A 21,839-nucleotide genomic window follows, 5' to 3' on the forward strand; every position below is an offset into this window, starting at 1 on the left:
TACTTATTCTATCGGTCTCTTTTGTTACGGGGACGTAAGCACGTAAGCACACTAGCATCAGTTGTCAAGCGATGTTGGGAGGACAAACACAAAGACACAAACCTATACACACACATACATATATATATATACATACTAGCATTAAAGACCCGTCGTTGCCGGGTCATAGTGCTAGTGCATGTATATATGTGTATATATGTGTACATATTACATGTACATCTATATATATACATCTACACATAAAATACAAAATACAAAGTTATATCTTGATATCGCTAATGATAACAATACTCAAAATATATAACAGACTAGAATTGTTAGCCCGTCTCTTGTAATTTCGATCAATTGTATCTTGTCCACCCTCTTGTATAGAAGTGTGGTTACAATCCACCCTACCGCTACTTCTAGAGGGGGGGGGGCATTTAAAATTTTTCCGGGACGTCCTACGTCCCAGATATAAAGGTAAAAATAAAATATCTCCACTTTGCAAGTTCAAGTCGAGTACTCCCTTGCACGCTCCGTTGACTCGAACCTTGCTTCTATTGTGGCGAATTTACCGCCTCTGATTAGATACCTTTCATAGTCGCACCAAGACACTTTTCGAAGGTGCTTTCCTCCATGTTGTTTTATTATTACCCACAAGGGGCGAACAAAGATGGGACAATACAATCTGATGATGGGGTCAGACACACGAATGGGTTTTTACAATAAATCGAATTTAAAAATTTTTCATGAATTACAATAAATGGACAGAAATCGAATGATGGGACAGACCGGAAGACGTTACGGGTGGAGTGGGTGCGGGTTAGCTCGGACACCACGAGCCCCGCCTCCCCACTGATACTTTTGGTTGCGCTTGGTATTACTTTATGTTGTATCTTTCACTCGCAACTTTCGTGCTACATCCTTCCATCGTTCTTCATACACTCTCCTAGTCAGGCATATTCTTTCCAGCCCTATCTTCCTTTTCAGGTGAAAGATGAAATAATTCATCAAACCAGGGCGGAGATGAACTTGCCTGACTGTAAACCTTTCATTCTCGTCTTCCATATCACCTCTTTCGCAATTGCTACTACAACGAGAAAACGAAACTTACCTTCATTCACGAGGAAATCCGGGGGGTCAATTTTTGTAATCGACTCAGTCGACAGCTGTACTCTTCGTGTACCTGACAACAGGTGTTCGGCATAAACCCACACCTCAGACACGTCGGGACAATGAACAATAGCGTGCGGGACGGGTTCCCTATCCCGCCCGCATCTTGGACATATCGGACTGTCTTGGCCACCGTGCCTTGCGAGTTTATCCCGAACAGGTAGAGCTCCTCTGTAGCATTGCCATGCCAGAGACTTCTGGAAGTTGTCCAGTGTCCTCGGCTCGAACGTACGTCGGAACAGACTGGCCAGCTGATTATCGTCGAGACCTAGGGTTTCCCCAAGGTATCTTCACATTCCGCCTCTACCAACCCTCTATAGAAGAATGTGGTGGAACCCCCACCGCAGGCGTTGCCCGAGCGACGGAATAGCAGGAGAGCCTTGCGACACTCTCGTGTACCAAGTACCAAGTTTCGATCTACGATTCAGCCAGGTTTCCCATCCACCGAAACTAGTGAACTTGGGAAAACATCAGTTTTGCTAGCGAAGACCACACCCGTTCACCATCCAGGTAGAGCCACAGATGTCTTAACCTCAGCGCATGTCTGCGCATCATCAGCCAAGGCATCCCTAGCCCACCCTTTAACGGTTGTTGACAGCAAGTAGAGCGTTTCACAAGTGGTTTCCCGCCCTTCCACAAGAAGTAGAAGAGCTGTCTTTCCAACTTGATCAACCACGAATCAGGGCAAGGAACGACGGAAAGGCGGTAGGTGATAACCGATGCGATAAACACATTGGCCACCTCCGCCCTCCCTTTCAGGGATAGCCACCGCCAAGACCAGGTCTTGGCTACTGCAGCCACCTTGCTCGTTACTCGCCCCAATTCTTCTCTATTGGAGGTCTGGACCGAACCAGACCCTAGCAGTTTAATCGGACCCTCCGTCCAACGTCCCACGACGCTGTCAGGAGGCATCGACTTGCCTCTCCAGGTGCCGAGTTGCAAGCCGACTGACTTTTCGCGATTAACTTTTGCTCCTGTCACCGTCTCGTAAACCTCTATGGCCTTGCCTACTTTACATAGGTGGTCCATTTCGGTTACGATGATGGTGATGTCATCCGCGTACGCTGATACTGATTTTCCATTACCTGGCTGTCTCGGGATGCCGCTCAGTTTTCGCAGTAATGGCTCGAGAGCCATCACGTACAAAAGCGGGGAGATCGGACACCCTTGACGAACCGAGCGTTTGATTTTGAACGGCTTCGACAAGAAGCCGTTCACCCGAACTACCGAGTCGATGTTATCATACATTTGGATAATCCACCTGAGGAAGCCAAGGCTCAGCCCGAACTGTGCCAGGGCAGATACCAGGTAACGATGGTCGACCCTATCAAAAACTTTAGATTGGTCTAATTGGACCAGTGCCCCACCCTTGCCAGAACCACTATTAAACCCCTCTATAGTGTACCGCATTAGATGGAGATTATCCTGAATGGATCTGCCCGGAACGGCACATGTCTGTGCCTCTCCGATCAGACCATCCGCGACACGCGCCAATCTTTTCGATAACACTTTGGCCAAAATCTTCAACTCTGTGTTTAGTAGAGTGATGGGCCTGAAATTATCAATGCACTCCCCCTGCTCGGGTCCTTTCTGACGAGAGTCACTACTCCCCGGCGCACAGATCTGGGTATAAGCCCGTTCTGCTGCCAGTTCGCATAGACCTCCGCCAGTAGGTGCCCGAACAAGTCTGGCATACTCTTATATAACTCATAGGGTAGACCATCCAAACCCGGCGCCTTGCCCGCGCCGCAGTCCGCCATTGCCTCAACCACCTCCTCAGGCGTGATTGGCCCTTCACAGCCCTCCGCATCTCGCCCCGATAAGCGCGGCAGCCCGTCGAGTAGGTCCGTAAAGGCCCTCCTCCTATCCAGTCCGCCGCACTCACCGAAAAGCTGAGCGAAGTGCTCCTGAAAGGCCTCACACATCTCCTCGGGTTCGTTTATCAACTCACCTTGTTGGTTCGTCAAAGATCGAATCGTGGCATCGTTACCATGCCGAGCTTCCACCACTCGGGCCCATCTCACGGCGTTGATTCCTTCACATCCCATATGGCGGATTCTAGCCCTGACAATGCAGCCCATGTGTTTGGCCTCGAGGTGCTGGTTTAACACCAGTCTCTTGGACGCCACCTGAGCCGCAGAGCCAGTTTTCATGGCTTCCTCTAATTCCTTAACTAGAGTAGTTTCCCTTCTAGCCTCTCTAGCCACTACTCCTATGCTATATCTAATAGACTCAAACTTGATGGCTCGTTTGAGGGCGTACCACCATTTGTTATTAATGATGGTACCAGATAGTGCCCTCTGAATTATATTCCTAATCCGGTCTTTGTACTCCTTAATCGCCAAAAGGGACGTATTAAGTTTCCAGTAACCGGATCCTCTATTTTTAACCTTATCTATGTCAAGCTTACAAGTGACCATTTTATGATCACTGTAGCTGATCGGGTAAAACTGTGGACACTTAGCTATTTTACTGTCTACTTTTCTAATTAGTATTCTATCTAAATATGACCTGGAAGATCCGTCGCTGTTTGACCATGTCCACAATGGAGCGTTCGGAAATTCCAGCCTATAAGGATCTGCTAGCTCAAAGCGGCTTAGCAGTTCCATGAAGCCACTGTTGCCTTTTCTATCTGGACACGAGCCAACATAATCTACATCCGCTTTGCAAATTGTGTTAAAGTCTCCTAGCACCACTAATGAATGCGAAGTACCAAGAAAGTTTTCTAGTTCACGAAAATAATCACTTTGCCCTGTATGGTTGGGTGCGTAAATTGCAACCAGTCTGATAACTTTACCGTTACTGAACGTCAAATCCATGACGACCAGCCTACCTTCTGGATCTGCAAAAATTAACTTTTTCTCAGAAACCCGGTTTCTTTTTAATAGGACCAACACCCCACTCCCGCCTGTAGGACTGCCAGGAGAGAAAAAACTCTCGTAGCCGTCAAACAGCGGGAGTAGACCTCTTGGCCCCTCTAACCGGTTTCTGTAGCAACAATAACATCTAAATTACGCGACCTGATATCATGCAGGAAGCGACCTTGCTTCCAGTCTGCTCCCAGGCCGCGCACATTCAAACAACCAACATAAATGTAATCCATTACTTACCTTATATCAGTGGTTCGGTTTTCTCTTGTTCTTCTAACTCTTTTTCTGGGCCTCGTGGGGGAGTCTGACGTAGGCCCTCGAATATATGTGGAGATGTCACATCCAATCTAAGTGGGCCTACGTCATGGAAGAATTCTGACTTTATCCGCCCGTAATCCTTCCGGCCTATTCTGTAAATTACAAAGTCGTTTTTTTCACTACTTTCTCCACTTTGGCCATGGCTGCCAAGACGTTTCCGAGTCTGCTATTTGCTGCCTTTACGGCCATATACGAGTTCATTGACTCTTTTTTCTTTTTTAAAATTACTCTGGGAGGGGTGGTTTCCGTTTTTCTTTTTTTTTTTCCGGTAATTTTTGCCCACCCCTCCTCATTTATCTTTTCCTCGCTCTTTTTTTCCTCCGCCGCTGGTTCTGCTGTCACCGTCACCTCCACACCTTCAGTCTTCCTTCTGGGCCGTCCGACGCTGCTTCTGGTGACACATTATCTTCTTTTTCTTTTGGCTTAGGTGCTTCCTGCGGTTTGGGTTGGGGTTGGCATTCCGCCCTTACATGACCCTTCTTGCCGCAGCCGAAGCACCTCGGCTTCCTGCCCTCCACGAAAACTGTTATTTTCTCGTCTTCACAAATCTTTACCGTTTCTGGAATTTCTTCCAGTGTTTGCACCTCCGCCTGAATGGCTATCACTATTTTCTGCCCTTTCCAGAACTCCTCTTCCTCCACTGTGGCCTGGAGGATGTTTATTTTTTCCTCCAGACCTACCATCACTGCTGCCACCAGACATTCAGCATCTGCCTCTGGCGGTATGTTGTTCATTGAAATTTTCGACGTCCTTTTTCCTTTATACAATGGTAGTAAGACAATGTTTTCCGCTTTGATTGGCTCCATCGATAGTTTCTTCGCTATCTCCTCCGTAGTAAAACGCACCTCCACTGTGCCGTATCTTTTTCCTCTGTTTATATACGTTATTTTATCCATAAAAGGTTTTAGACAAGACTCTTTTTTTTTTTCTTCGATTTTTTGGATCATTTTTCGTTGTGTCGTAAGTTTTATATATTATTCTTTTTTTTTCTATATCGTCATGTATTTGTATTGTGTGGCCACAGTCACTTCTGTGCCTTCTTTTTTTACACAGTCTGCAAATTTTTTAAAATTTTCTATATTTATTTTTTTGATCTTTTTCCCAGCCACTTCAGCGAATTTTTTTGCTGGAGTTGATGCTGGTACTGGTTTTTCCATTTTCTTGGGCGACGCCGCCTCTTTTTTCTTCGGCGACAGCGCCTCTTTTTTTCTTGGCGACAACGCCTCTTTTTTACTTGGCGACAACGCCGGGTATTCATCCTCGCTCGTCACGGGCGAATAAGAGATGGGGGACTCCATCTTGAACAAATGGCTTTAACAAGCCTTTGGTAAATCCAAATTAATTGTAGTTTTCCCCCACTGAGGGGGGAACACCAACGCGAAGTCTTCGCGCGAAGGCTGACTTCGTCAGTTAGACAACAATAGACAAAACAGGTAGACCAACAGTATATAATAACAGAGATAATAGTACGAGAGCAAAAATATATCAACTTACTAATAAACGCAAAAATAGCTTGGAGCCATGTGTTCAAATCTTTTTTCTCTACATTGAATACTTTATAGACAATAGTCATTTCTTTAATTAAATTTTTTATTATCCATCTGGACTATTCCATTTCTGCACGCTAATTTTATTTTTAATTTATTCCCATTCATGTGAAACCACTTATTCAAATCAAATCATTGATGCCAATTTTATACCAATTGCTATTTTTACTTTTGTCATGTTACTTTAGTTTGATTTTAATTATTACTTACTACATATAATTCAATTGTTATTATTATTTTTATTGTTAAAGTGAAAGTATCTGACATAAAATAGAGAAACGTTTTTGTTTCACTTTTAACACGTAATACTGAAATAGTGGAGAAGATATGATATTGCTATGGGCTCGCTCTAGGCAAGAAGTTGAACATTTTTTGCCCATGAAACTACATGGACCCTAAGTAAGGCATGTGTAAAATTTGAATGAAATTGGTTGTGTAGTTCTCAAGTTTTAGGGAAACACACAGACAAACAGACAGACAGACACACATTCTCAGTTTTATATATATAAAGATATACGACGGGCTTCTTTCAGTTTCCGTCTACCAAATCCACTCACAAGGCTTTGGTCGACCCGAGGCTAGTAGAAGACACTTGCTCAAGGTGCCACGCAGTAGGATTGAACCCAGAACCATGGGGCTGGTAAGCAAGCTACTTACCACACAGCCACTCCTACGCCTATACTGATATATATATATTATTTGTCTTTTAGTTAGCTTTAGCTAATGAATTTTATCGTTGCATTTGTATCTTATCAAAATATTATTTATTTATTTATTTGACTTTATTTTTTTTTTCAATGTATCCCATGAAATGCTCCTTTTTGATTTCGTTTTCTGAATATCCTTATGAACAACTTTTAGTTTCATTCCTCAAATTTTATTCAAGGGGCAGAAACATGAAATTTAGGGCGACAAAATATAAAGCTTTAACTTTAAAAAAATAGGATTTTTACCTTTTGACCGACAGATTTTAAAAATATTTTCTTGTAACTAAACACTTTCAAACTTCGAACACTGGTAGAATGTGTCATATAAAACATCTTTTACTCTTAGCATTTTTGAGAAAAACTTATATTTAGGAAATTATTTCACGTTAAATTTGTAGTATTTTGGTAATTTCAACCAATCAATGACGTGTATTCTGCTGAATACAATTACTGCTGTTGTTTGTCAACAAGAACTTCCGGCGGTGTATATTTCTTTTGTTACTGTTATTTATGACAGCCCTAAACTTAAAACCCTAACCCTGAAACCTTAACCCTAAAACCTTAACCCTAAAACCCTAACCCTAAAACCCTAACCCTAAAACTCTAAACCTTACCCTAAAACCCTAACCCTAAAACCCTAACCCTAAAACCCAAACCCTAACACCCTGACACTAAAATCCTAGCCCTAACCCTAACCCGGATCTTTACTTTTTGACCTACCAGTGTCCGAAGTTTGAAAGTATTTAGTTACAAAAAATTATTTTCTAAATCTCTAGGTCTAAAGGTAAAGATTCAAAAAATATTTTGATAATTCGTTTTCAGCACTGAGGATTTCATTATCTATTCCTGCTAACACCGAAAACTTAATGCTCAAGTACTTACAAATACATATTTAAATATATATCAATCAATCAAGCAATGAGACAGTGTGTGTGTATGTGCGTATGCGTAGCTGTGTGGCAAGAAACTTGCTTTCCAACCACATGGTTCCAGGTTCAGTCCCACTGTGTGGCAACTTGAACGAATATCTTCTACTATAGACTCGGGCTGACCAAAGCCCTGTGAGTGGATTTGGTAGACGAAACTAAAAGAAGTCCGTCGTATGTGTGTGTACCTGTGTTCGTCACCCACCGCCGCTTGACAACCAGTGTTTGTATGTTTACGTCTCTGTAAATTAGGGGTTCGGCAAAAGAGATCGAGAGAATAAGTACAAGGCTTTTTAAAAAATAAGCACTTAGGCCTATATATTCGACTAAAAATTCTTTAAGGCGGTGTCCAGCATGGCCACAGTCTAACGACTGAAACAAAATGATATATATATATATATATATATAACAGCTGTAAGGACCATTTTATGTGTATTATTCTTATGGTTTTATTAATTTGCATATTGATGTATATTGACCATCAGATGTTGCTACACATCGCTGGTCACAATGCGTTCGCATTGTTTTAGCCTTCGAATGACGCCACCCCGCTGCCGGAGCCTCGTGGAGCTTTTTAGGTGTTTTCGCTCAATAAACACACACAACGCCCGGTCTGGGAATCGAAACCGCGATCCTACGACCGCGAGTCCGCTGCCCTAGCCAGTGGTTATTGAGCGAAAATACCTATATATACATGCATATATAAGTACAGGACATCAGAAAACGTTGAACACAATAAGAAACGAGAACATAAAAACAAAAACATAGAAACGAACTTTTTCAAACAACGAAAAAAAACAGAGAAACGAAATATACAACATAAAGAATATATATATATATGTGTGTGTGGAGGCGCATGCTGTGCGGCCCAGAGGTGTTTAACAAGTTCTAATATCTTAAAACAATAAGGAATATAGATTTTATAGGCTTTGGGAGTCTGACTAGAATTTTAAATATTTTATTAATTTACTTTATTGACAAGGGATTCTAAACATGTCAGAGATGAATGCACTTATGCTATTAGAGATCCTTTTAAAATATATTTATATAAAACTTAAGAATGTAATGGATCATATGATTTAAATGACAAAAATGCTTCTACCTAGATCAAAAACAAAACCCGTATCTTTAGTTAGGATTTCATTTTAAATCCCCAGTTGCAAAGGAAAATTTAAAGATAAGAGTACCTTTCAAAGTGCAGTATAATGTATTAATTTTGTATAAATTTGTATGTTTGTATGCATAGAAATATATAATTGTACCTAAGGATATACAGACACTATATATATATATAAAGAGAGAGAGAGAAATCCATCCATAGATAGATATCTATACATCTACATATATCTATACTTGATTATATATTATATGTATATATAAGTGTATACACACACATACACATACATTCATACATACCCGTACATACACACATACAGATTGAAAAAGAAAGAGTGAGATCATATATTTGTGAGTACGAATTTGCAATTCAAAATAGGAATAGATCCCTCATGGGTATTGAACCACATATATATGGAGTTTAAAGAACACAGGTTTTATTTGCTTCTTTTTGTTTGTGTGTGTGTCTTCATTGTTCTGTATATTTTTCTCGATCTCAGACTGAGTTTTAATAGCATATAATGATTTATATTCCATATACTAAAATATTAGCTGTGAAATTACATATCTATATATCAACTAAATGCCCTCTATTGTAAGCTAAATGGTTGGAGTATGTGTAAGCATCACCAGGAAGCTTAAAATGTAACCTGCTAAAGTGATGACGTGTTTTTAACAGAGAAAACAAGAGCCAACAAGACCCGGAGAACAAAGAAGCTTCAAAAAATTATGTATATAGTGTTGCAAAACTGCTTTTTACTTACGGCTCTTTCTCAGGTATGTATTTTCAATGATTTTATAGATAGGTGGTAGGTATGGATGTTTTCATATACATACATACATACATACATACATACATACGAATATACATACACACACATACATATATTATAATGAGGAAGGGCGGTTTATGAGTTTACTTTGGGTTTCTCGCTCATAAGGTGATTAGCCTTAACGATACACAGTAAGGCTAAATTAGAGTGTGCTTCCCCTCCAGATTTATGTATTTCTACAAACGAAGGCATGACACGATGTAGGTAAAGACATTTGAGAAATTTGAAAAGTTAACACGAAACCGGTAATTTCTTCAAAAACTATATTACTATATGCAAAAATTTATAACATTCTTCTAACATAACGACTTAAATATATTCTTTAACCTTATAAAACAAGCCTTCTGTAGTTTTTCACTCTTTTCTATTTTCTATATATCCAACCACGTGCTTTCACACACCAACTTTCTCACCTATATATATATATATATATATGTACAGTTCAAATTTATAGAAAAACAAAAGACGAAGAACAACAAGCAGGTGTATTAGTTTAACGCTCGGAAAAAATTGAAGAGTCTTTTACGTTTCGAACCTACACTCTTCGACAAAAAAGGAATAAGGGAGGAAAAATGGAGAGAGAATGAAAAAAAAAAAAAAACAGAGAGAGAAAAACTGTAGTGTTTAGCGATTCAACGTGGCTGTGTGGTAAGAAGCTTGCTCTTCCCAACCGCATGTTTTCGGGTTTAGAGCCACTGCGTGACTCCTTGGGTAACTGTTTTCTACTATAGCCTCGGGTCGACCAAAGCCTTGAGAGGGGATTTGATAGACGGAAACTGAAAGAAGCCCATAGTATATATATATATATATATATATATATTATATACATAGGTGCGAAAGTTGGTGTGTGAAAGCACGTAGTTGAATATATAGAAAATAGTAAAAAGTGAAAAAACTACAGAAGGCTTGTTTTAAAAGGTTAAAAATATATATATTTGAGTCATTATGTCTGAAGAATGTTATAAATTTTTTTCATACAATGACATAGTTTTTGAATGACAGGTTTCGCGTTCAGCTTTTCAAATTTCTTACATCGTTATGTTTACGTTGAGAAGTGTGAAGGAGAGTTCCAGATAAGGGGGGGGGGGTAATAAGTGATTTCTTCCGGTGTAAGGGAGATAATCGCTTAATATTTCTTGCCTTTTTTTGGAGTGAGTTTCTCTGTATAAGAATGTTAAAATGGTTAAGTTTGGGCTTGTATTTTTCAATGAAGAATGTTTCCTTGTTTAGTCTAATTTGTGTTGGTGTTCCGATAGCACATTGGTAAAATGGAAAGATTAAATATTGTGGTAGTAGTTGCTTTGCCCATTTCTCAATGTGCTCACTAAAGGGTATCATTCTGTATTCTGGGAATGCAATCTGTTGTCGATGCAGTGTGCATCTACGTCTGAGTGATAGTCCCGTGGACCCCACGTAGTTTTGGTGGCAGTCCGAGCATTTTATGACATAAATTATGTTTTCAGAGGCACAAGTAAAATTAGACTTGATCTTGAGTTTCTGTCCCTCTTTGAAGAGGAATTCTGATCCTTCTAGCAGGTTTGGACATGTTGCACAGTTCGGTCTACTACATTTTTTTTCATTTTGCATCCGTAATTTCAGAAAACAATTTTGCCTTACACCGGAAGAAATCACTTATTACCTCCCCTTATCTGGAACTCTCCTTCACTCTCCTTCACACTCCTCAACGTAAACATAACGATGTAAGAAATTTGAAAAGCTGAACGCGAAACCGGTCATTTCTAAAAACTATATCATTGTATGAAAAGAATTTATAACATTCTTCAGACATAATGACTCAAATATATATTTTTTAACCTTTTAAAACAAGCCTTCTGTAATTTTTTCACTTTTTACTATTTTCTATATATATATATATGTGTGTGTGTGTGTGTGTGTGTGTGTGTGTATGTGTGTGTGTGTGTTTGCGTCCGTGCGTGCATGTGTATGTGTGTATCTTCATTTGCTCGTATCACCCTCTCTCTCCCCTTTTTCCTTTCCCTCTCTAAACATACACACATACTTATATATGAATATATCTATATCTATATTTATATCTATCCATCTACATATATACATATATATATATATACATACATACATACATACACACACACACACACACACAGACACACAGACACACACACACACACACACACACACACACACACCACACACACACACACATATATATATATATATATATATATATATATATATATTATACATGTATAAATGTAGATAGAGAGAAAGGAAAGACTGAAAACGTTTACTCAATGAATATTCAAGTAATATATATATTTATTTTATTTTATTTATTTTATCTAGTTTCAGCTCACGAGCTGTGGCCATGCTGAGGCACCGCCATATATATATATATATAAATATTTGTAAACAGAGCAAACGTACATGGACTACAAAGTCACAGAAAAATAAAGAGAAGGTAAAGTGTTACACGTCCGACAGCTGTTTCTAGGTGTTCGGACTCACTTCATAATGTTGGTAGATACGTAAATAAACATTGGATAGATCTGGCTTCTGTCGTCAGGGTGGACAGATAAAAATCTGTATGTATGTAAATATATATTTTTTTAGCATGTATATATACATATAACACCTGCAATATATATATATATATATATATATATATATATATATATAAATATATTATGGGGGGAGATAAGCTCAAGTAGAACAATTCAAATTTTTTGAGAAAATATTTGAGAAAAAGAGAAAATATTCTTAATAAAACTTCATCATACACAAAAAATAACCTGCTAGAACAAGCAATTAAAATATGAAAGTAACAAGTAAAAAGTTCGTTATACCTATGTATAAGATTAAATCTTATATAAAATACTATAAATAATTATAAAAATGGAGAAGAGATGTTAAAAGTTCAAAATATAATATAATTTAATATAATATATATTTCGAACTTTTAACATCTCTTATTTTTATAACTGTTTATAGTGTTTTATATAAGATTTTATTTATCTTATACATACCTATAAAGAACACTTTTACTTATATATATATATATATATATATATATATATATATATATATATATATGGAGTGCTGTGTGGTAAAAAGCTTGCTTTCCAGCCACATGGTTCCTGGTTCAGTCCCACTGCGTGGCACCTTGGACAAGTTTCTTGTGAGTGCATTTGGTAGACGGAAACTGAAAGAAGTTCGTCGTATATATACACATATGTGTGTGTATTTGTCCCCCCACCATCGCTTGACAATCGGTGTTGGTGTGTCTACGTACCGGTAACTTAGCAGTTCGGCAAAAGGAACTCATATAATAAGTCCTGGGGTCGATTCGTTCGACTAAAGGCGGCGCTCCAGCATAGCCACAGTTAAATGACTGATACATGTAAAAGAATAAAAGTATATATATTGATTGTCAATATATCATATTTCTGAATAAGCACACTCCAAAGTATAAAGCAGTGAAATATTAAATCACAAAAATTAAAGTCTCATCATAGAGTGAACAAAGGTTTCGCATCCACGAAAGCCGCAGTCTTGTGGACAGCAGAACAGACACTATAGAAAGACAAGTTTAACTCTTCACCTCTCAGAGATGGAAAAAATATTACGGTCAATTGGTCAAAAGGCCGTCAGAGAAAGAAGTTTCCAGTGTTGGTGAGGACGGGTTGCCTCCTCTAGACCAGCCAATATTGGGAAAATAGGGATCTATCTCGTGGTCTGCTAATAAAACGTAGTGACTCTTACGAGCTGAATCAGCGAACGGAGAATCCCAATTTTGCAGCAGGCAACACTTGAACTAGATGCATTGTGTGACTATTTCTTGGGTATTCAGAGAACCTAGCTAGTATATCAATAAATAAATATAGTCATATATATGCATATACACATCTGCGCACGTTTTTACATATTAAGTAATCATACATATGTGTACATAACCGTGCGTACGATCGTGTAGAGACATAGATGCCCAAAATATTTCACTTTGCAAATGTGAAATACATACACATGTACAAATATTGATATAATCATATATTCCTGTGTTCACGGAGACATATATGGATCCTTATGTCCAGACTCATAGAAATGTACATCTGTAAAACCCTTATGCACGATATGTATAAAGTGATCGTGTATACAAAACTTAATATTAAGACCATTTATATAAATAATTCAAATAATAATTCCAGTTGAATTGCATAAGCCCATTTAGGCGAATAATTAGGATCTTAGTTTTGAGAACTGGATTTTGTTGTTTGTTGTGCCGTTGTTAACAGTAAAAGATTTTTGACTTTTTAAAGAATTTTTGTTTTTTTAAAGTATTTTAAAATTCTGAAAACTATGTCTGCATGAGATTATACGTTCCTTCCTTTGATTGATTATCTGTTAGAAGTGTTTCAAGATTTTCCATCGTGCAAAGTTTACTTTCTGTGTTAACTTTATTTGCTTGCTCTATGACTATAATATTCCATTGCCATTTAGAATCAATACCCCTAGACTTCCTATATAGTCTGCTACGATTGTCATATTTCTTAACATTTTTTTGCAACGAAATGTATGTTTGTGCATATTAAAACTGCTCTTAAGGGGTTTGATGTGGAACATTTATAATATCTAGTATCAGTTTGGGTAATGACATTGCATTTGTAGATTGCATTACGTGGGAAATACTGACCTTCAATGAGGCATTGAATAGTTCCTACAGTTACAGGTTGGGGAGTTATTCAAATTGAGTCCTGGAGGGTTGAGTAAACTCTCTTTCTCTCTCTCTTACTCTCTATCGTTCTTTCTCTATGTGTGTATATATATATATATATATATATATATATATATAATGTAATAAATAAAATATATGCATACATACAAACATATATGTACGTACCTACATATACATGTATATATACATGCATATATAAATATATATACGTGAGTACAGGACACCGCAACTGGACGTAGAACTCAACGAAAAACGAAAACGGACAAGCCATTTTTTTACAACAAAAAAACAGAGACGAAACGAAAACGGGAAAAACATTATTTTTTTCAACAGAAAAACAAGGTACAGGACACACCACACAAGGAAAAAAAAACCCAGTCATCAGCTGTCACTAGCTAACTCAAGCGTGTTTCGAAGGCAAGACAGGACACGACTCGTCAACTAGTCCTTCACTGCGAGAGAATTAAAATAAAATTGCCTCGCAGAGGGGCAAAAACAGACAGGAAAAAATGTAACAAGAACGGGATGTAAAAACGATACAAATGAAACTGCAAAATAAAATACAAGATAAAAATACATGTACAAGAAAATACAAAACGATAAATAAAAAGCAAATACAATACGAGAAATCAAAAGACAAGAAAACAAACGAGAAAAACAAAACGAAAAAGGCCTTTTTTCTGGCAAGACGGAGGATGTTGTAGTAGCAGCGCAAGGGAACACGTCCTTTCAGCTTGAAAGCAGGGTCCAAAAGGGAGTGGCCAGGAGTGACGAAGAAGAGGAAGAGAGAGAGAGAGAGAAAGAGAGAGAGAGAGGAAGACAAGCGGCAAGGATATATATATATATATATATATTATATATATATATATATATATATACAGAGAGAGAGAGAAAAAGTGAGAGAGACGATACGAAATGGAGCAATTTACAGTGAGAAGTGGAACATTGATCATTATTTAATTAATTAAATAATGGCCAATGCTCCACTTCTCACTGTAAATTGCTCCATTTCTTATCGTCTCTATATATATTAAATCATGGTTTTACTTTTAAATTACCTACTACCATATACCTTACAACAAGGACCATACATACTGAGGTAATAACAGAAGTGCCTATGGATACATCTATCCCTTAGAAGGTTGTTACATTACTTGTAACTTATATATATATATATATATTATATATATATATATATATATATATATATGTGTGTGTGTGTGTGTGTAAAACACTTGTGTGTGAAAGAAAATATTTACATATATACCTATATATATGTGTGTATATATGAGTATGTGTCATAGCAACATCATCGTCGTTTAATGTCTGCTTTCCATGCTGGCATGGGTTGGATGTTTTGACTGATGTCTGGCAAGCCAGAAGGCTGCACAAGGCTCCACTCCAATCTGGCAATGTTTCTACAGCTGGATGCCCTTCTTAATGCCAACCACTCCGAAAGTGCAGTGGGTGCTTTTTACATGCCACCGGCACGAGGGTTAGTCAGGCAGTACTGGCATTGGCCATGCTTGAGTGGTGCTTTTTCATGTGCCACTGACACGGGAGCCAGTCAGGTGGTACTGGCAACAATCATGCTCAAATGGTGCTTTTTATGTACCTTTGATTTGGGTGCCAATCAGGTGGTAGTGTCATTGGCTTGGATGACAACTTCACTTGCCTCAACAGGTCTTTGCAAGCAAAATTTATTGCCAAATGATAGAAGGGTACCCTTAATTGGGCTGGTTATGTTGCACTGACATAGGCCACAGTTATGGTCTCACTTGGCTTGCCGGACCTTCTCAAGCATGGCATATCTCTAAATGTCTCGGTCACTTGTTATTGCCTTGGTGATGCCCAACGTTCAAAGGTTATGCTTTAGCACCTCAGGTTTTCCTGGGTCTACCTCTTCCACTGGTTCCTTCTACTGCAAGGGTGTGATACTATTACAAACAGCTGTCCTCATCCATATGCAACACAAGACTATACCAGTCCAGTCACACACATGCACATACATATATGTATATACATACATACATACATACATAAATACATACATACATACATACATACATACATACATAAATATACATAAATATATGTATATATATATATATATATATCATCATCATCATCATCATCATCATTTAGCGTCCGTTTTCCATGCTAGCATGGGTTGGACGGTTCAACTGGGGTCTGGGGAGCCCGAAGGCTGCACCAGGCCAGTCAGATCTGGCAGTGTTTCTACAGCTTTCTACAGCTGGATGCCCTTCCTAACGCCAACCACTCCGAGAGTGTAGTGGGTGATTTTATGTGCCACCGACACAGGTGCCAGACGAGGCTGGCGAACGGCCACGCTCGGATGGTGTTTTTATGTGCCACCGACACAGGTGCCAGACGAGGCTGGCAGACGGCCACGCTCGGATGGTGTTTTTATGTGCCACCGACACAGGTGCCAGATGAGGCTGGCAGGTGCCAGACGAGGCTGGCAGACGGCCACGCTCGGATGGTGTTTTTATGTGCCACCGACACAGGTGCCAGATGAGGCTGGCGGACGGCCACGATCGGATGGTGTTTGTTACGTCCCCAAAGCACGGAGGCCAGTCTATGCGGTACTGGCTACGGCCACGTTCGGATGATTTTCTTGTGTGCCACCGGCACTGGTACCACAAAGATACAAATTCCATTTATGCTCATCTATTTTGATTTGTTTTGATTTGATTTGATTTTCACTTGCCTCAACAGGTCTTCACAAGTGTCACTTGCCTCAACAGGTCTTCACAAGTGTCACAAGAAGGAAGGTATGCACAGGTGGACTGTCTACGTCGCCGGGTCTTCGGATGGTGTCTTTATGTGCCACCGACACAGGTGCCAGATGTGGCTGGCGAACGGCCACGATCGGATGGTTTTCTTGTGTGCCACGCACACGTACTGGAACCACAAAGATACAAATTCCATTGATGTTCATCTATTTTGATTTGGTTTGATTTTCACTTGCCTCAACAGGTCTTCACAAGTGTCACGCGTGTCACACACTTGCCTCAACAGGTCTCCACAAGTGTCACACACTTGCCTCTGCCTCTGCCTCAACAGGTCTTCACAAAGTGTCACACACTTGCCTCTGCCTCAACAGGTCTTCACAAGTGTCACAAGAAGGAAGGTATGCACAGGTGGACTGACTACGTCGCCGGGTCTTTGGATGGTGTTTTTATGTGCCACCGACACAGGTGCCAGGTGAGGCTGGCGAACGGCCACGATCAGATGGTGTTTGTTGTGCCACAGCACGGAGGCCAGTCGATGCGGTACCAGCTACGGCCACTTCGGATGGTTTTCTTGTGTGCCACCGGTACTGGAACCACAAAGATACAAATTCCATTGATATTCATCTATTTTGATTTGGTTTGATTTTCACTTGCCTCAACAGGTCTTCACAAGTGTCACACACTTGCCTCAACAGGTCTTCACAAGTGTTATAAGAGGGAAGGTATGCACAGGTGGACTGACTACGTCGCCGGGTCTTCGGATGGTGTCTTTATGTGCCACCGGCACAGGTGCCAGATGAGGCTGGCGAACGGCCACGATCGGATGGTGTTTGTTGTGCCCACAGCACGGAGGCCAGTCGATGCGGTACTGGTTACGGCCACGTTTGGGTGGTTTTCTTGTGTGCCACCGGCACTGGTACCACAAAGAATACAATTCCACTGATGTTCATCTATTTTGATTTGTTTTGATTTGATTTGATTTTCACTTGCCTCAACAGGTCTTCATAAGTGTCACAAGAAGGAAGGTATGCACAGGACTGACTACGTCCCAGGTATATATATATATATAATATATATATATATATATACAATATATATACATACACTCACATGCTGAGTTGGTGTCTTCCTATATTTGGGTTTCATCTGTATTCACTGAGTCATAAGTTGTAGGTAGTCTGTTCATAATGTGAACACACAAGTGAAAATCCAGAGTAGGAAGTGACTAACTTGACCAAAACAAAAATATTAGATATCCCTGCTAAGGTATTGAGCACTCTTTCTTCTATTCCAACAAGCAACACTAAGTGCATATATACATGGATATATATATGTATGTATGTGTGTGTGTGTATATATATACATGGACACACACACATGTATATATATATATACATGGACATATATATGTATACACACACATGCACACACAAGCATATCACAATAAATAAACTGACAAAACATGAACATAAAAAGAAACATATTTTACTTCACTCTTACAAGCATATATACATTAATAAACATGCCCATACATGCCATACATACATACATATATGCAAACACACACACACACACACACTCATTACCCATGCAAAGACAAATAGAAGTATCAGCAAATTTAACAACAAAGAAGAAAAACTCCCCTTTCAATTACCAGTGGAAATGATAGAAGTCAAGAGTATATTTAAAATGATTTTAGTTACATTAATGCCAGAGAATATTTGCTTGCATATGGGATTTCCTAGAATATTTTATTTCCTTTTAAATCCCGTTTCTGTACCTAGTCGTGGCAGGGGTATAATTGCAAAAGCCTCTTGATATGTTGAAAGCTACCATTTTTAATCCAGATAGGTTCATAGCATGTATGTGTGTATTTATGTATGTATGTACAAGTTTATATATATATATATGAGTGTGTGTGTGTGTGTGTAGATATATATGTGTATGTATATGTATGTGTATATATATATATATATTTGTATTTAAGTATGTATGCATATGTTTTTATATATATTTATAAGATAATATATATGCATAAGTATATATATATATATGTATATATGTATATACATATATATATACTGTGTGTTAGTGTATATACATACATATATATAGATGTATATATATACAAGTATATATATATATATATATATGTGTGTGTGTGTATATATGTATGTATACTAACACACATACACGCATGAATATATATATATATATATGCGTGTGTGTCTGTGTGAATATGCACACATACATAAACACATACATGCACAGGTAAACAAACAGAAAAGTAGTTAACTAGGTTGAATGCTAAATTTATGTATATGTGTGGAAGATGTGCAGGTATGTGCATGTGCGTTGATAAAAATGACATACTTGCATTCTTATATTTGTATTTGTATTTTTATCATTGCACACATGTTCTTTTATTCTTTTACATGTCTCGGTTATTTGACTGCAGCCATGCTGGAGCACCGCCTTTAGTTGAAGAAATCGACCTCAGGACTTATTCTTTGTAAGGCTAGTACTTAATCTATCGGTCACTTGTTTTGCTGAACCCCCTAAGTGACAGGGACACAAACACACCAACATTGGTTATCAAGAGATGATGGGTGTACAAACAGAGACACAAACAACAAATACATATATATATATATATATATATATATACATATATATGACAAGCTTCTTTCAGTTTCCTTCTACCAAATCAACTCAAATAAGTTTTGTCGACCAAAGATTATAGTAGAAGACACTTGCCCAAGGTGCCATGCAGTAGGACTGAACTCAGAACCATGTGGTTGGGAAGCAAATTTCTTACCACACAGCCACTCCTATATATGTGTGTATTTAAAGTTGCTTACATATATGAGTGTGTATGTATTTATCCCTACCTACATGCATATACACATATGCCTAATGATATGCATAGGTATATCACACAACACACACACACACATGTGCATACGCACATGCACACATGCATGTATACAGCTTATTGATAAATTATTATCTCTGTGTGTGTGTGTATGGCTGATTCTAGGTCAATGCTCTCTGAAGACTTACCATTAGCAGTCCCCAGAGTTTCAAACTCTTTAAAGGTAACAGAACCCAAAGCGAAGAGAATTGCATCTGCAACAAGAACAAGAACAACAACAACAACAACAACAATAAACATCAGGGGCACTAACAAGCTTTTAGTGAAAATAATATAAGCTTTAAAAGAAAAATAATGCAACTATATTATTATTACCTGTCAATGTTAAGGAACACTACTACTACTATTACTACTACTACTATTACTACTACTATTACTACTACTACTACTACTACTATTACTACTACTACTACTACCAGTACCGCCACCACCACCACTACTACTACTACTGTCGCTACTGCTGCTGCCACATTTAATGTTGGTTTCATATTTTGGGCCAAGGAGAGCTGGTAAGTTGATTACATTGACTCCAGCATTCAACTGGTAATTATTTTAATGACTCCAAAAGGATGGAAGCAAAGTCTACCTTGGTGGTATTTGAACACAGGACATAAAGCTGGAAGAAATGCTGTTAGGTATTTTTTCCAGTATGGTAACGATTCTTCCAGCTCGCCATGTTTACTAATATTAGTAGTAAAAATTAGTATCTAACATTAGTAATAAAACTTTGTTTCATATCTTAGCACAAGACCAGGAATTTTAAAGGAGGAAGCTCATTGATTAATCATCCTCCCCCACTGCACTCGACTGATACTTTTCTTCATTGACACTCAATGGATGAAGTAAGTCAGATTGTACCTTGGCAGGATTTGAACTCAAAATGCAAAGAGCTGGAAGACATACTGCTAAGCATTTTGTCCAACTCACAAAAGATTCGACAAGCTCGTTGACTTAATCAAAGGATCAAGAATCTTTCTCAAGCCATATACTCATAAAGCCAGTTTCTTGGATTCTGTGGTTTATATAAATTCCACCCTGGGCTTGGACAGGCACCGGTCCATCACAGGATGATAACTGACTTTTACTAGCTGAGTGGATTAGAGTCATGTGAAATGAAATATCTTTTCTCAAGAACACAATGCATCACCTGGCCAAGGAATCGAAGCACAATCTTATGATTATGAATGCAACTACCTAACCACAAAGCCACATGTCTCCATACTGCCTTTAATACAAGATGCAATAATGATAATTTAAAATTTTTGGTATAAGACCAACAACTAGGGGTGAAGTTTCAGTCAATTACATCAATCCTAGTGCATGACTGGTACTTCGAAAAATTTCAGCAAGATTTGAGCTTAAGTGATTCTATCAAACCACCAGGCTCACTGTTGGTTTTTGATTTAGGAACAAATTCAGTAGGGAAAACGATTAGTCCCTTTCATCAACTCCAGTATGGGTCTTGTTCTTTATTTTATCAACTCCAAAAGGATAAAAGCAAAGTTGACCTTAGCTGGACCTGCTCACAATGTGAAGAACTGAAACACCAACAATTTTAGGGAAAAGGGTTAGTTGATTACATTAACCACCCAAAAGAATGAAAGGTAAAGTTGACCTTGGTGGCATTTGAATTCAGAAGAGCAAGACAGAAGAAATGCTGATAAGAACTTTGTCCAGTGTCGTAAGGAATCTACCAGCTTGCATTATAAATAATAACTGTTTTTAATTTAGGCACAAGGTTAGGAATTTTGAGGACCCAGTCCACACTGTGGCATTAAGAATAGTATCCAACAGTAAAAACCATGCCACAACAAACAGTGAAGCTTGGTGCAGTCTCCTTGCTTACCAGCTCCTATCAAACTGTCCAACCCATGCCAGCATGGAAAATGGATTTTAAATAATGGTGGTGGTGGTGGTGGTGGTGGTGCTGGTGGCAGCAGTGGTTGTTATCTTTAACCCTAACAG

This window comes from Octopus sinensis, linkage group LG4 (assembly GCF_006345805.1).
Source record: "Octopus sinensis linkage group LG4, ASM634580v1, whole genome shotgun sequence".
NCBI classification, from domain to species: domain Eukaryota; kingdom Metazoa; phylum Mollusca; class Cephalopoda; order Octopoda; family Octopodidae; genus Octopus; species Octopus sinensis.